At 44.2% G+C, this 18,101-nt stretch overlaps 1 protein-coding gene across 2 annotated transcripts in view; it reads left to right on the forward strand.

Annotated features, from left to right (window-relative positions):
- ACVR2B (activin A receptor type 2B) overlaps positions 1-18,101 on the forward strand; it is a 172,515-nt gene that overhangs the window by 81,139 nt on the left and 73,275 nt on the right. The window lies entirely within an intron of this gene.

Raw genomic sequence — 18,101 nt, forward strand, 5'->3', positions numbered from 1 at the left:
CAGGTTAATGGTTTAATGGATTTAATAAAAACAAATAAGTATACTTGAAGGGCTAGCTTAACTGGTAAACATTAGAATCATATATGAGAGTAAGTCATGGTCAGTAGACTGGAAGTCTGCTTCTGGGTTTCACTCTGCTTTGCCAATGGTTTATTCTCTGACTGTGGGCAAATCACTAAGTGCCACATTTTCCACATTGTCCTTTAGCGTGTTCCTCATTTGTGTGTGTACAGACCTATTTGCATGAGCATGTCTGACCTTACATGTACACTTGTGAGAGCTGGCCCTGCATCTTTTGTGCCTTTGTGTATTTCTCTATAAAAGGCTTAGGGCCAGATGCTGACACTTGTGAGTAAGGGAGAACGCTTACTCACTTGTGAAGTCCACGGGACTCTTGTAGAGTAAGGTCCACCTGTGTGGATCAGGTTATAGGATTGCTATCTGTGTTTGAAACTTTTGTACTGAGAAAGCATTCTTGAGCTGTGGTAAAAGAAAATGGAGTCACACTCCTAGCTATGTTTTACTCTTCCAGTGATGAAGTTAGTCTTAGAATACTTAAAGCGTGGGGGAAGGGGGGTATTCAAGGGGAACAGATGTGTAAATTGCTAAGGAAAGACAGGTTAGGGTGGCATTCACAGCTCTTACCTAATCCTGTGGTGAAACGTCTGCTCAGCACCGGTTTTCTTTCAGGTACAGGTGGTTTAGCCCTCTGGCCAAATTGAATTCATCCCACCTCCACCCCAAACAAAACTCAGATTAAACAAACTGCCTCCTTGTCCAATTCCTTTTCCCCACTGTTTCCCCTGAAACCTAACTTCTCCCAGTGGCTTGGGTACCAGGATCAAAGGTAACTGAACAGTGTTTGGCCAGATCTGTGGGTGCTCTGCTGCCAGACTCTCTATTGGGAATCTGATTAGCTCCAATCCAACTTCATTGAGGACTGAGTGAAGAGGGACTTCATCCTTCTGGAATCCCTGGCCATGGTCCTCTGAAATGGAAGCAGCTGCTTCCCCTCTGCTTTCTGCAAGCTCCTTCAATGCCCAGTATCAATCCTTCACCCAGAGTACTCCCCAGACCAAGTCCTTAAATGCCCTTGAAATAAAAGAACTATCTTAAGAACATAAAAACAGTAATACTGGGTCAGACCAATGGTCCATCTAGTCCAGTATATGGTCTTCTGACAATGGCCAGTGCCAGATGCTTCAAAGGGAATGAACAGAACAGGGCAATTTCAAGTGATCCAATCCCAGCTTCTGGCATTTGGAGGTTTAGAGACTCCCAGAGCATGGGGTTGAGTTTCTAACCATCTTGGCTAATAGCCATTGATGGGCCTGTCCTCCATGAATTTATCTAATTTTTTTTTAAGACAGATATACTTTTGGCCTTCACTACATCCCCTGGCAATGAGTTGACTGTTCATTGTGTGAAGAAGTACTTCCTTTTGTTTGTTTTAAACTGCTGCCTATTTATTTCATTCAGTGACCCCTTGTTCTTGTGTTATGTGAAAGCGTAGATAACACTTCCTTAGTGTCTTATTCACACCATTCATGATTTTATAGACCTCTACCATATCTCCCCTTTAGTAGTCTCTTTTCTAAGCTGAACAGTCCCAATCTTTTGAACCTCTCCCTGTATGGAAGCTGTTTAATTCCCTAATCATTTGTTATAGAATCACAGGCATGTAGGACTGGAAGGGACCTTGAGATGGCAGAACTAAGTAAACCTAGACCATCCCTGACAGGCGTTTGCCCAGCCTGTTCTTAAAAACCTCCAATGATGGGCCACAACCTCCCTTGGAAGCCTATTGCAGAGCATAACTACCTTGATGGTTAGAAAGTTTTTCCTAATATCTAACCTAAATCTTCCTTGCTGCAGAGTCAGCTCCATTACTTCTTGTCCTACCTTCAGTGGACATGGAGAACAATTGATCCCCATCCTCTTTATAACAGCCCTTCACATATTTGAAGAATGTTATCAGTACCCTCCCACTCCCCCTGCCCCTGCTTCTCCACCTCAATGGACTGGGGACTTGGGAGGGGGATGGAGCACTGTCTGCTGTCCAAGGTGGCCAGCAACCAGTCTCCTCCTTGTAGTGCTGCTGTAATCAGCTAGTATCCTCTATCCCAGATACCTCCATTTGCATCCTGTTGATGAAGTCCTCGTGCTCCCAGATGCTATGCAGGTGAGCCACCTCCTCTTGCGGCTCTCTTACCTGCTTTCTGAGGGACTTCGCCAATAAATCCCTCTCTCACTGGGTGGTTCCTCCTGGCTGGCTTTGTGGGCAGGGTTACGCAGGCCTCATTCCCAGTAAGTCAGGGCCTGGGTGAAAAGCATCCAGGATCAGGATGCCTGTCTGGCAGGACCCCCACAGCTGCAGGCAGAGGAAGGGCTAGCAGTAGTGTTGGCTATATGCCATTTTCCTTCAATGGCTGGTTAGCTCTTGTAGAGTACCGGCAAACTAAGGAAACACAAGACAACACAGAAACCTCCCTCCCTCCCTCTGGTGAACTCAGCTGACTAACTCCCTGTGTCTCCCAGCTGCCTTAGTCTCCCCAGCCATGTTTTGTTGCCCTTCTCTGTATCTTTTCCAGTTTTAATATAACTTGCCTGAGATGGGGTAACCAGAACTGTGTGCAGCATTCAAGGCATGGGCGTACCATGGATTTATATAATGGCATTATGATATTTTCTTTATGATAAGATTTATTTTCAATCCCTTTCCTAATGGTTCCTATCATTCTGTTAACTTTGAGTGGATGTTTTCAGAAAACTATCCACTATGACTCCAATATCTCTTTAAGTGGTAACAGCTAATTTAGACCCCATCATTTTGTATGTATAGTTGGCATTGTTTTCCAATGTGTACTACTTTGCACTTACCAACCTTGAATTTCATCTGCCATTTTGTTGCCCAGGCACCCAATTTAGTGAGGTCCATTTGTAACTCCTTCTGGAATGCTTTGGATTTAACTATTGTGACAACAGAATTCTTTTGTCCTGTCAGGGCTCAGTGTTTTTTCTCTCTGGTGTTGAGGAGGTCTGGGGTAAATTAGTCTCACCTCTGGAGGTTTAATGCTTAGGTTGGTTGATTAACAATATTTACATGGTAGGCCTAGGGTTGGCTTGAAGGCTTCTTTAAACAAACAAAGTTTTCTACTGGAATACTGTCTCTTCTTATGCCAGCTACTAATCACCAGCTACCCACTCTGGGTCCAATTGTGCTGGAAACCAAAGTCCCCTCTCCAAACATTAATAAACACAACATTTCCCCTTAGAGTAAAACAGCTCTTTCCCTAAGAGAAGCCTTTTCCCCTTGCTGCACACAGTCCTTCTGCAGCTTGTTTCTCTTCCTTTGTCTTCCTCCTCTATCTCATAGGAAAAGGTTTTTAAGGGACACAGGCTGCCCTTAATTAGACACAAGTGTTCATAATTAACCTGAGGTAATCTCTTTAATAGGAAAAAGGGCTTTAACCATTGTAAGACCAAGTCCGCGGCGGCTACCAAGGGGATACATCTCCTTGCGGAGCCCATGCTACACAATCCCCAACTTCGTGTGCAGGTGGCCGAGTCCTCCTCGGTGCGCCAGAGGTTGGTCCTGGCAGAAATCACCAGAGTCGGGGACCTCCTGCACTACGACCGGGGAGACTGGGTAGATCCCCTGATGCTCGCTCAGAGCATGGGGCTCTCTGTCCTTTGTACTCCCCGGTGTGTATTTCAGTAGGTGAGGGCAGCCTTACCGCCTGCTGCTCAGGTTTACCTCGACCGGATCCTGCAGGAGGGTAGTCCCCGTCCATCCTACACCCTCCGGACCTTTTCATCAGGCCAATCCCTGTGAGTCCCCCGGCTGTCCCACCCGTATACCACAAGCCGGCTGCACGATTTGCAGCCAGTTCGCTTCCGGACCATGCCGAAGAAACATCTGTACACGCTCGTGCTTCACATCCCTCATTTCCTCACCCTCGTGTCCCGCCCCGATACAAAGTGGCGGGACCTATTGCCATCTTTTGAGGGTGAGAAACCCCGGTGGGCCAGACTATATTCTGTCCTAGTCCTGAGGCCCACCGGGGATATTAGTTGGTGGCTCCTCCACAGAGCTGTGAGCACATGGGTGTGTACTTGGAACAGTTCACCCCCGTCCCTGATGCCTGTCCCTTTTGCGGTGTGAGGGAGACCCTGGCACACGTATACCTGGAGTGCACCAGGTTGCAGCCCCTGTTCCGGCTCCTCCTGAACATCCTTTTACGGTTCTGGCTGCACTTTTCCCTTCACCTTTTCATATACACACACCCTATCTGTGGCCCCCACGGGACCTCCTTGTCAGCCTCCTCCTAGCGCTGGCCAAAATAGCCATCTATAAGACTGGGGAGAGGAGGTTGGCTGGGGGATGTCCTGCAACTGTGGGGCCTATTTCCCCACAGTCCGATCCTGCCTTCGCTCATGTAACCGGTCAGAGTTCCTCTGGGCAGCATCCGCTGGTTTCCTTGACGCCTTCGAGGAGCAGTGGGCGCTGTCCTGGGTTCTCTGCTTGGTATCCCCTTCAGGTTCCCTTGTTTGACCCTGTGACCTTCACACCTGCCCCTGTTACATTTTTGGTTGTCCCCCGTTATTATTTGAGTTCCTAGACCTTGTGAATCCTCCCCAAAGGCTGGGGGAGGGTCTTTTAGCAGTTGGCACACTTCCCGGAACCCAATAGGACCACCCATCCAGAACTGTCAGGTCTGAGTTTGTCACACTATCTTGAATAATGTTGTATCATCTGCAAATTTTGCCACCTCACTCTTCACCCCCTTTTCCAGATCATTTATGAATATGTTGAACCGCACAGGTTCTAGTACAGATCCTTGAGGAGCCCACTATTCACCTCTTTCCAAATTGCCCATTTATTTCTACTCTTTGTTGCCTAGCTTTTAGCCATTACTGATTCATGAGAGGACCTTAAGCTGTGTTTACACTGTGCACCTGACAATGTCGTGGCTGTGCTGCTGCAGCTGCGCTGTTGTAAGGTGCACTGTCTAGCCGCTCTTTATCAACGGGAGAGAGGTCTCCTGGTGACAAAATAAAACCATCTCCAACAAGGAGCGGTAGCTTCATCACCGGGAGCGCAGCTCCTGCCGACGAAGCACTGTCCACACTGATGCTTCTCATTGTCAAAACTTTTGTCGTTCACGGGGGTGTTTTTTCACACCCCCAAGTGACAAAAGTTTTGAGGACGATCGTGCCAGTGTAGACATAGCCTTAGTTTGCTGAAAAGCCTTTAGTTAGGGACTTGTGAAAGGCTTTCTGAAAGTCTAGGTACACTAAATCAAGGGGATCACCGTTGTTCACGTGCTTGTTAAAGCCCTCAATTCTAATAGATGGGTGAAGCGTGATTTTCCTATTACCAAAACCATGTTGACTCTTCCCCAGCACATGTCTGTTTGTTTGTTTATTTGTCTGATAATTCTGTTCTTTACTATGGTTTCAACTAGTTTGCATGATACTGAAGTTAGGCTGTTGGCCTGTAATTGCCTGGATTGCCTCTGGAGCTTTCTTTAAAAATTGGTATCACATTAGCTGTCTGCCGGTCATCTCTCACAGAGGCTGATTTAAGTGATAGGTTACATACCAGAGCTAGCAGTTTTGCGGTTTCACATTTGAGTTCCTTAAGAACTCTTGGATAAATACCATCTGCTCCTGGTAACCTGTTACTGTTTAATTTATCAATTTGTTCCAAAGCCACCTCTACTGACACCTCAGTCTGGGACAGTTCTTCAGATTTGTCACCTAAAAAGAATGGTTCAGGTGTGGGGATCTCCCTCACATCTTCTGCAGTGTAAATGGATGATGAGGATTCATTTAGCTTTTCTGTAATGGCCTTGACTTCCTTGAGTGCTCCTTTAGCTCCTTGATCATCCAGTGGCTCCACTGATTATTTATCAGGCTTCCTGCTTCTGATATACTTAAAACATTTAGCTGTTAGTTTTTGTGTCTTTAGCTAGTTGCTCTTCAAATTCTTTTTTGCCTGCCTAATTGTACCTTTACGCTTGGCTTGCCAGAGTTTATACTCCTTTCTGTTTTACTCAATAGGATTTGATTTCCAATTTTTAAGGATGCCTTTTTGTCTCTAACTGCCTCTTGTACTCTGTTTAGCCCTGGTGGAATTTTTTAGGTTTTCTTACTCCCCCCCAGCCCCCCATTGGTGGTACACGTTTAGTTTGAACTGCTTATGATGTTTTAAAATAGTCTCCATGTAGTTTGCAGGCATTTTACCTTTGTTACTGTGCATTTTAGCTTCCCTTTAAATAGTTTCCTCATTTTTTCTGCAGTTCCCCTTTTTGATGTTAAATGATACGGTGGTGGATTTCTTTGGCATCTTCCCATCCTCCCCCAGTGATAAATTTAATTACATTATGGTTGCTATTATTGAGCTGTTCAGCTAGATATACCTCTTGAACCAGATCCTTGTGCTCCACTTAGAGGCAATTCTTGATTTAGTGCTCCATTTGTGGGTTCCAGGACTAGCAACTGTCCGCCTCCCCTGCTGAGATGACAAATATCCAGTCAACATGATAGCTAAATCCCTCATTATTGTTGGGTTTTCTGCCTTTGTAGCCTCTAATCTCTGAGTCTTTCGTAATCACTGTCACCATGCTGGTCAGGGGGTTGGTAGTATATTACTACTGCTATATTTATCGTTCAAGCATGAAATTTCTAGCCATAGAGATTCTATGCTACAATTTGATTCATTTTTAAGTTTTTACTTTATTTCACTGTGTGGTTTTTCACATATAGTACCGCTCCCACAGCAGTGCAACCTACTCTGTCATTCCTATATATTTTGTATCCTGCTATTATGTGTCCCACTGATTAATCCTTGTTCTATCAAGTTGTGTGTGATGCCTGTTATACCAATATCCTCATTTAATCCCCAGCACTCTAATTCATCCATCTTAGTATTTAAACTTATAACATTTATGTATAACCACTTGTACATCTTGCCTTGGCTTCATCTCTCTCTGCAATCTCTCAGCAGAGTCTAAAAGACCTCTTTAAGTAGTGCTCAGGCTCTTTCTAGGGCCTGACTTGGAGAGATGTGCCAGCCACTACTGCTTTCTCTTTGTAGAGAGATCCAAAACAGGTCTGGCCTTTTCTCTGATCTCTCCCTTACTGGGGAAAAAGGGAGCTCTAGCTCTGTTACAGCCACACACCCTTTCCCAGTATGCACTGCTGCCAAGATTATAGCTCCCATCAGTCCTTCTGGACTACAGATACCGGAAGGTCATGTTACTTGAGCAGGATTGTGCCGTAAGTCTGCCTTAAAGGGCCCCAGGCCATCCTATTACAGAGAAGGTTTAAACTTTCAAAAGAAGACTGCTCAAATTTATGATCATGCAACTATTTCCTTTCCTGAAACACGTTTCTTACAGGTGATAACTACACTTACTGATTCTAGTGATTGAAAAGATTATTCTGTACTGTATTAGTTTGCCAGGAGCCAATTGATCAGACCATTGCGAGTGTGTGGACTATTTTAAATGGACACAAACCCCACGCCTCCAATTATTTAAGTAGTTGGATTTTTCATTTTTCCCCGCTACCAATTTCTTAGGTCTTTGAAATGGATTTTTATCTAGCTTTTTTTATGCTTTGAATTAATACAGATCATTTTTATATGCATGGCTTCCAGAAGCATGAGTGTTTTATTCTTGCTATTTAAGAGATATGCCATTGATCTTAAATGTTGAGCACTTTCATCAGTGTTTATGGGACTGCTTTTGTTGTCTGACTTTTTTTAAAAAAAAAAGTAGACTTGGTTATTAAGGACTAATGTGATCAAAAGTTTGTAGTGTATGTTCATTCTTTGATAAACAACATGCATGTTACAGGAATTGGAAGCAGCTGACTTGGCTTCATAGTGAGTGAAGGGAGTGATCCTTTCCCCTTTCATCCGTTACTGCTTGAGTATACAGAATTTCAGCCAGTATAAATTGAATTTTGGCCTTCCACCTTTTGCTACCAGAGATGAAAATAAGGAAATTCTCAGTGCAGTTTTCAGAGTAACAGCCGTGTTAGTCTGTATTCGCAAAAAGAAAAGGAGTACTTGTGGCACCTTAGAGACTAACCAAGGTGCCACAAGTACTCCTTTTCTCAGTGCAGTGTTGATCTGTCCTTTAATCCAGGTCCCTTGCAGTTTATCACCTTTCTGTTGTGTTTGGAAAGTACAAGAAAGTGCCGATGAAGCTATGCTGGCTCTGCCGATAGAAACACTCAAGTTTGTAGGCACTTTGACAGGGTAGAGCATGTAAGGGGGAGAAATGCCAGTTAACTTTGGCTTTGGGTAAGTTGGCTCTGACTCAGTTGAACAGGGATTTGGTTTCACAGCCGAAAAAGGCATGAAAGGAAAGAGGGGTGTGTGTGTTAGCTCAAAGAGCCAAGGACTCTCAGAGCACTTTGATAAGCTTTTTTAATCTTGCTAGAGGCTACTAATATGAACATTAAACAGAAGAAACAGGCCCATTATAATGTAAATGCACCTGTTAAATGGTTGACATGGGAATTCAGCTCAGACAAAAACTGTTGCACCTGAGTCTGGGTCTCATTTGTCTTTTAGCATAGTTCAGATTCATTACAATGACTCTGGGTGAGATGAGCTCAAATGATCTGAACTCCTGTCCTTAAGAGAGCCTTGCTTACATCAGAATTCTAAATGGATGTTAGAAAGGGCAGAAATGTGGCTCTTAGATGACCCCACCGAGTTAGTGAAGGATGTGAATCAAATCAACCCCCCCCCCCCAACCTCCCCCCGCCCCCCGTTCACTGCCTGTCTGAGCCTGGTCAGGGAGAACTTGTATTGATTGAACGGGGGGGGGGGGGGTTAATTTCACAACTGTTTTGGAATCCCAGTTTTCCTTTCCTTCTAGAAGTGTGCGGGCCTGGGGACTCTGCTTTCAGGCTTCTTTCAAGTCAAATATTTTTTAAAAGGCCACATGTCTGAAGAGTGAACTCTAATTTTGAGTTCATTGTATCTTTTGCTACTTCCCAATAATGCCATCCAAATGGGTAATTTTACCAGGGCTTGAAAAAATCCACTCCACCATGGCAAGTAGGGAGTTTTCTGCCAAGATTTCATTCAAACAAACAAAACACGCTTCTGATCAGAAAGAACATTCAAAATGTGAACTGTATATAAACCAGTGCAATGATGCCTCCCCTGGTTCTGCAGATGGACTGACAGCTCCTGAACTGCTGCTGCTGCGCAAGCTTTCCCAACCTGCAGCAGAGAAAACTTCTACTATTCAGAGCTTTGTGAGCTGCAGTGAAATGGGTCATTGGGTTAGTTTCATCCCATAAGTCATTGGCAGAGTTCTAAGTCAGGGTGGAGGCACTTGGGCTGCTTGCCTGCCTGCCTGCAGGCTTGGAAAGTGGATGCTCTATCAGTTCACATTAGTACAATTATCTGAGCCACTCTAATGGCTAGAAATGCATTCTTTTTCTAAACTAAAAGTAGGACTCTGCTGAAATTGATGGTTTAGGACGCCCCCCCCCCCCAACTTGACTGAGGGATTGAAATGGGTTTTACACACACTGGTGTATTTAAGTTGTACAGATCTTGTATGTGTATTATGGTCCTTTGTTTTTATGGTTCAGTTTAGTCATGGTGGTAGAAGTTCTTAAACATAAGAAGGGACTAACAGGTCTGCCATCCTCCAGTCTGCATGTGAGGGTCTCACATGAATCTTGACTGGGGGAGGAGGGGAGAGGAGAAAAGGAGTTTATATGGGCTAGTTCCATTACAAGCTACCAGCCCTATTTTCCACCTCTCCTGCTATTCATTTGTTTTGGAGCTGACCAGAGGGTGATGATGTGTACCAAGCTGAAGAGCTTGGCACTGAGGGCCCAAGCTGGGCTGTGGGAAGGGGAGTGACTGAATGTGGTTGTAAGAAGCAGGGAGTGCTCCTTGTCGCTCCTCTAGCACCTGGAGCTTGGCTAAAATATATATATAAACCTATTTCCAGGCTCTATGTCCTGGCGGCAGCGACATTCACTGGAAGGGTCTGGCAGGATGTCTGTAAGCTCTTCAGGGCAGGGACTGTCTTACTGTGTCCATACAACCGCTAGCTCAGTGGGGTCCCATTCTTAATTGTGGTCCCTTGGTGTTACTGTAATACAAATAATACCAGGGAACTGGGATATGGGCATCAGAGCTGGTGCAAAGGCACAGGGCAGGTCAACAGGGATCCAGTAGATTTGAGAAGTGAGGGGAGGGGGCTGAAGTGTTTTCTGGGGACGGGAGAATCCCAGTTTCCTGGGAGATGATGGGGGGTATGTCCTGTCTCCACAAGGTTTTCCCCTGAGACCTCTCCCATGGACTGTTTGCTGGGAGGGGGCAGAGTTCTCCCTGTATGCTCAGTAATGGTGGTTTAGCTTTAGAGAAGTTTTTATTCAAAAATAAGTGCAGTGCTCATTCAGCTAAAAATATTACTGAAAGAATTCTTCCTTTACCCTGTAACCCTGATACAAGTCAGCAGCTGTGTGTGGCCTGTGTAGAGAAGTAGTTGGGTATATAATCCATCTAGAAAGGTTTTTTGGCAAAGGTTTCATTTATTTTACTATTTAAACTTGAATGGTGTACATGTAAAGACCTTATCCCACATACCTTGTGCGCTCAAATTTCCAGCTGGAATACAGGATTGGACCACAAATGTACAGTTGTAGTTTTGTATCCTATTAAAGGTCAAAGCTATCAAATGCCTATTTTTGGAGGGTGGGTGTGGTGGTGTTGGCAGCAGCAGGGGGGTTGGAGTTGGTGAATCTACCAATATTCCACAGTTGAGTTTTAGATCCCAGCAAGAAATTGGAGCAGAAACACACCTGGCTTCAGAAGTGGCAGCAGGAGGTTACTGTTTCCCCCCAGTTCCCTGCCAAAGCAGGAACATTCAGAGGTTAAGAGTCAGAAGTTCAAAGAATTTAATTTGTATATGGCTGCGAGATGGAACATATTTTACTACGGCTTATTAGCATATCATTTTGTATGTACATATGTTGGAGGAGGAGCCTGAGCTTGAGTTTGTGGTTTAATCCATATCAGCACTAAGATCTCTCCTTTCAAGCAGGATATTGAACATATTGCATTAACATCAGTACAGAGATTGAGTGATTTGACTGACAAGGAAATTGTAGAGACAGTCCATCACTTTCATACATTACTGGGGGACAGTTTTGGTGTGAGCTTTGGAGTCTCTGGTTTAGCCTTGTAATTTACTCAGGAAAGGTATTTTCAGCCTAGGATTTCTACTTTTCTTGCTGCTTAAACATGGCTGTCCTTGCTCAGGTAGAAAGAGAACCATGAATAGATGATCTGCTTCTCTCAGGCATTTTAATAGTACTGGAGATGTGTGTTGTTATTACCACACAGCACCTGGCAGCTCTGGCGAGGACCAGGATCCCATTATACTCGGTGCTGTGAGCCCTTGATGTTTCTGATCTAGCCTATTTTAAACTTTTATTTTAAACTGCTTTTCATTGTAACAGTAACCATCTCCCCTCCCCCTCTTCCCCCCACCTCTGTTCTGCTATTCTCCCACTGCCCCAAATCCCAATTTGTATCACTGGTTGGGGGGGCCCAGGAAGTAGTGAATGTATTCAGAATGTTTATTTCCAGATAAGAAGAGGTTTTTTCCTCACTCCTGGTGAAAGACATGAACTCAATGCAGAAACCTCTGAAGAACAAAGATTTTGAGAAAGGATCAGCCTTATTAGCACATTTAAGGAGTGTGGGGGTTTTTGTCACTGTGTCTGTTTATGCTTCAGCATGTCAGTGTTGTAAGTCTCCTTACCCTGGGGCTCTTTGTGGAAGGACTGATTAAAAATTATATTTCTCCTTTTCCCAAAAACCAAATTCCCTGCCCCTTAGCTTGTTGTGAATTTTCTTTTAAACAAAGTTTGTGGGTTTTTTTGGTGGTTTGCAACCTCCTACAGTTAGAATCATTTTTCAAGTGATTTTTTTGTTTCCCAAGTATTCTTCTCGCCTTTTCACTTGAAAAGGAAAGGCAAACTTTCATGAATTGAGCAGGGGGCACTGTTTGAATGAAGCGAGGGTCATTGCTCCTGGAGGTTGGCTTTTCTTTCTGTTGTTTGAAGAATACACTGAGGATGCTAGGAGCAGATGTGCAGCTTCTAAGCAGGCTTATTCTTCTATTATGGGTATGAGCTGCCTTTGCATTAATTCCTCCAGTGGTGTTAGAGAGTTTAATGAAAATTGATTAAAAGATGGCAGTTGCTAGTAAATATAGAATTAGGCCCTTCTGGTAGGTGTTCGTGCTTTACAACTGATATTCCTCATACTGTAATATTTTCACAAGACAGAGCGAGCGATCAGTGAGAGTCTTTAGGTTCTTTGGTTTGCGTTAAAGTCCTATATATTGCATTCTGTGACTCTTTGATTCTAGAGGTGCATCTGCAGATAGTCCTATTTATGCTCTTATTGGCAATGTTAGCAAGCTTAGCAACAGCTCCAACGTGTGTCTCTTAAAGATCAGGGACGAGGTAGGACTCTATAGAGTCATCGATTTGAGGAATGTGGATTAGTTTCAGCAAAAAATATGATAAATGAGGAAGGGGAAGGGAGTTCCTCTTGCAAATAAATGTACATTAATGATTTATCCATGTTTCACAATGTACAGAATAGTACTCTTAGCCGGGCATTGTACACCAGACTGCTAATGACTTTGAGTTTGCCAGGGACCCTCAGTCTAACTGTACCATGATTATAAATGGAGAGGAGAATGGTCACTGGTGCTGGGGTTTATTAATTTTAAAAAATCTATTTAAGGCAAGAGGCAAAAGGGAGTGTGGGATTAGAGAGGAGGTGTTTCTCTAATCTGGATTCAGATATCTATCTGATGGAATCCCATTGCTCGTTGCTGTTTGGGCAGGGTAATCATGCAGGCTAGAGTTAAAGCATTCTGGCTGTCTAATTCAATATGATAGTCTCTCTGGTCTGATACTCAGAGCTGGAAAAATGGTGTTTCTTTACTGCATACGGTATCATCGTTGAAATAACATTTGTTTGGGTTAGAGCAAGAGTTTCATGATGTGGACTACATCTTAGCCTAGACATTTTGTCATGGACACCTATCCACCATCTCATGGACTGAGGCTCCTTTTGAAACTTGTTACATGTTTGTAACAGCTACAGCAGTTGCTTGCTTGGAACATTTAAAGCATGGGAATTTTTTTTTAATGTTCTCCTTTAGACCTTTAATTCATCTTCCTATCCCATCTCTCCCCCACCCAACCGCCCTCGCCTGGCATATGCTCTGTTGCCTGATCCCATTCTCCTCTTCCCCTGCATGTTTTCCTGCTTCTAGCTTCTTTTCTTCTCTGGACATATTCCCTGATTGCCTTGGTCTCTGCTCCCACTGACATTCTTCCCCTAGTGCAGGTTCCTGTTTCCTATCTATCCATCCATCCAGTATGAAACCTGTTGCTATAGTTATCTGAGCAGCTCACCATTTTTAATGTATTTACCTTCACAATCCCACAGTGATGTAGCAGTGGTGGTTGTAGAGGGAGCTAGGTTGACGACATCTGCTTGATTTCCAACTTTTTTTACAGGTCACTAGGCTCTCTTCAGTGAGTCTGTTCCCTGCACCCCTCTTTCCAGACTTGCGGAGACAAGGCGTGGGTAGCAGCAGGCAGAATCAGGACTGAACTGGGAGGTCTCCTTAGAAAGTACCTCACCTGCCCACTTTGGTACATGGAACAAGATGACTCTATGGAGATGAGTTGGAGGAAGATTAATAGTGAACAGTATTCCATCTTGGACATGCTCCAGCCCCTCTCCCCAGGAGCAGCTTATATCGATAAGTTCTTTGCTCCACCTAGGTCCCCCCAATCCGATCCCAAAGAATACTCTGAGCTAGAGCCCAGGCAATTGCCCATTCTCTTTACTAAAGAACGTCTTTGTAGCTTGCTGAGGCAAGAGGGCACATCCTGTTCTTCGTCTTCCAAACTGGACCCTCCTAGGGGAAGAGGGAGATGAGTTCAGATTTGGAGGACCCCAGTCGTATGGGACGTATTCATGATTCCTCCCATTGTTTAAAGAATCCATGAGGAGGAAGGGTGAGCTCCAAGAAAGTCCTTCCCGTTCACCCATCCATTTTAAATTGGCAGTACACAGGGTGTACTACCCATTGTGCCCTGTCTCCTCCTCCAGAAGCCTATATGAAACTTACGATGTGGGTTTGGTGGAATTTGTTGTTGCTTCTCATTCCTAATTCTGCAGCTTCACTCGGGATCAAACATCCTCCTTGGACACAACAGAGAGTGGTCATAAGAAAACGCTTCTAGGGATACTTGGCCACAGCTATCCATGCATCCCACATGTCTAAGGCAGCTCTTCAACAGCGCTAAGAAATCTGGGTAAAAAAGGCTACCTGTGCGTGGCTGTTTTTAAAACCGTTTCTGACCACATGGGATGAACCCTGAAGAAATCAGCCTGCTTTCCTGACACACAGAACCCGTCACAGTTCAACCTTCTCTGGATAAAATTACTCATTTGAATTTGATTCGTTAACAAAAATGTCCATAGCCAGAGAGGAGTGATGTGACTGGATTAACTATGACATTTTTACAAGGCCAGCTGGGAGAAACACTTCATGACTAAGTGAAGCAAGTTTCTATCTGAACAATATGTTTTACTCTCAAAAAGTTTCATTTTGAAGTGCAGGGTGATTCTCATTTTCACTGTGATCAGTACGTTTTATCTGCAGCTAGTAAAATTGACTCCCTCTCCTGGTCAAATAGAGGCAGAGAGATGCTGTTTTAAGCAGAATTTATGATGAACGTGTCTTTTTGCCTGTGTGCTTAGAAACATGATTTGCCCACTCTACTTGGAAACACAATAGGGTAGCAATTCAAAGAAACAGGCACCAGATGACCATGCAAGTCAACCAGCTGAAGGCCTAGTACTTACTTGATTTAAAAGATTTCACAGGGACAATGATGTACATCTGTCTGGATCATGCCTTAAGTTTGTGTTTCTCAAGCTGGGGTACACTCGCATACTGACAGCAAGAGTATGTCTATGTATTAAAAAAAACAAAGAACACCTCTGTGGTAGCAAGTCTCAGCACCTGGGTTAACTGACTCAGGCTTATGGGGCTCTGTAAACATTCGAGCTAGGCTGGAGCCCAGGCTGCAAGACCCTCACCGGGTTTTAGAGCCCAAGCTCCAGCCCAAGCCCCTACAACAGCAATTTTTAGCTCGTAGTGCAAGCCCAAATCTGTTGATCCGAGCTGTATTATGTAGCTGCATCCCTACTGCATTACTACGACTGCATTACAAGCTTCAGCCCATACCCCTGATGGGCCTAGTTAACACAAGTTTAAAACACCACTTAACTCGAGCTAGAGATTTTTGTGTGTGTGGATGGGAGTCGAGTCAGCAGCGACATTGAGTCATACCGTGAGCTAAGACAATACCCTCAGCAGCTTTGATTCTTCATCACGGAATTCGATAAAGAAGATAGGCTGCTTTGTACTTCAGTAATTAAAATTTATCCTGTGATTGGGCCAAAAGGAAGGTCTCTTTAGTTATAAGAGAACTACTTCTGCTGCTATCTCCAGGAGCCTCTTTGGATGCTGCATTTGGAAGAACCTCATGGAGTACTATTGTTATGCTCTTTAGGCTAACTTCCTCGCTGTTCAGATGATTTGCTCACCTGGTTTAGGGTACTCGATCAGTTTTAGGTTTAAGAAACTAGCTATAAAACTCCATTCCTCTAATCCACATGGCTTTTAAATAATAGCTCCTAAGCAAATTTCAACTGGCAGTTCTGTGGCATGCTGTTGAGGGGGGAAGTCCTGGTGTGGAAAACCCTTGGCAGTAGATATGTCAGATGAGCGTCAGGCAGGAAGGAGGGGCAGCAATAGCATGCTTAGTTCCCAGCTGAGGGTGAGCAGCTTGCAGAAATCCTGTAGTTGGGCTGTAAAACAAAACACCCTCACTTAAAGGAAAATTACAGTGCGACATACAGACCATTCTAATTGCAGAGAGTAAGTAGCTACAAATACTTGAATATAAGAGAGTTCATGATCAGACTGACAGTTGACCACTTGTACCTGGTGTAGCTTAAGTATTGAAAAATTAACCAACATTTTCAAAATAAATAACACTCCTCCCTCCTCTTCCCCTCCTCCCCTGCTTTTTGTTTTTGTTTTTGTTTTTGTTTTTTTTTGGTGCATTGTTATTGGGAGCTGTATTCTGTCCTACCTAAATCAGTTAGCTCTGCTGGGAGTATCAGTACAATGTCGGCTTCCATTGAGAGTCACACAAATGAGTGAATGGTGCCAGGTAAATTCTAAAGCTGTTTTGGGAATTCAGTGCATATAAATGATCACTGCTGTTTTCCTTTAAACATGTGGTGGCAAGAAGTGTGATTGATTGATTTGAAAACCCCACCCCCCCAACCCCCCAATCGCAGTCTCTTCTTTCAATACTCATGTATTTGTAAGAGTCCTAAACCAGCAGATGTCTCCTTTGGTCAGTATTAAAACAGATTTTGGTGTAGGCGATATGGTGATAGTGTTCGAAAGTTTGGTCGGTGGAGGGGGGAGACTTTCACTCTTCAATTACTTAAGGGTTTAAATTCAACACTTGTTGGCCGGGCCCCCTTGTATACGTTGCTTGCATTGTGCTAGTGGCTGATGCTGGTTGGCTGGCATTGATCTCAGTGTGAGGACACTGAATGCAGTTGTTGCTAGGCAGGGCTGAGGGATTACATTAGCAGGACAGGCACTGCTCTCAGTAGGGGAGAGCATGTGGCCTGGAGTGTGTGTGCGTGTGCACAGGGTGGAGTGGCTGTATGACACTGCTCTCCTATAGAGCACTAACTAAAATGGGTAGCCCCCTCTCAATCAGCATGCGGCTTAGAAATAGTCTCTCATAAAGCAGGGGCTGATCAGAGAAGATAGCCAGTAGCTTTTTCCTTTTAGAAAAAATGTTTAATTTTTGTCAGTGCTGAGTCCTGTGGCTGGCTCAGCAGTGCCCAGACTCAGTGTATTGTTATGCTTTCAGCCACTGCTGTTTTTCACTCCTCTTGTCTTTGTGTTTTCCCCCCTATTCAGCAGCAGCCCAGCATTATGCCCCACGTGAAGTTGATCTTGCCTAGTTTACTTCTGGATATATTGCCTGGTCTTCACTGTGTGTTTACCTTTGGATGGCTCCCATGTGTTAATTACCCCCAGGTAAAAACACTGGTTTTGTGTTTTTTTAAAGCAGTGAAGACAAGCTCGAGATGCTGGTCCTGTAAACCCTACTAAACCCAGTGCCTACTGCTGAAGTCGATGGGGCAGCACTTGGTCCTAAAGGTTTGCGAGATCAGATTCAAAGCTTTCATTTTATCTTTATAGGTAATGTGGGTTGGAAATCGCAACAGAACCAACATTTTTGCTGCTTAAAGCTGATTTTGATTCCAAAGAAGTCCCTGCCTCTTTAAGAGGGTTATGTTCAGGTTTTGTTCTAGAAGTGGAAGGTTTCATATGATTCTCCATAGAGCTAGAGAGGGACAGGGAGTTGAGTGCCTGAGAGTGAACAGAGTTGGGGAGGCTGGAAATAGAGGTGCAATATTTTTTTAAAAAGCACAACCTAAGAAGTGGGGAGCTTCTCTTTGTGAACCTCACTGTCAAGAAGGGGTGGTGGTGGTGATGGGACAGCAGCTGAATGGGTGCCAAGAGGTGTCCAATTGCCTCCTGGTTTCCCCGTTCACCGTCAAACCTCCTTTCTCTAATATGTGGGCAGAGACAGCTAACAGCCGTCTTACCATGAAATCTCTGCCGTGCTGTAGGGCCTCTGGTCGTTTCTGTTGCTCTATCTGTATCATTTTACCAGGAGTGGTTACAAGTGGAGTCTAGTTTGGGGCTTAAAGATTTATTCTCTAGTAGAGTTACTAGAATGTCCAGAAAATCTCTACTCTGTCTCACCTGGTAACAAATGCTTCTATGGAAGTATGTTTAAAATACAACAAATTGAGGGAAATGGCGCTTTCCTGCAAACCCTAAAGGAAGTATATCTGTGATCAGAAAATGTACATCCAGTGGCCAGTTCACTGAAACAAGTGT

The sequence above is a fragment of the Lepidochelys kempii genome, chromosome 2 (genome assembly GCF_965140285.1).
Source record: "Lepidochelys kempii isolate rLepKem1 chromosome 2, rLepKem1.hap1, whole genome shotgun sequence".
Classification (NCBI taxonomy): Eukaryota; Metazoa; Chordata; order Testudines; family Cheloniidae; genus Lepidochelys; species Lepidochelys kempii.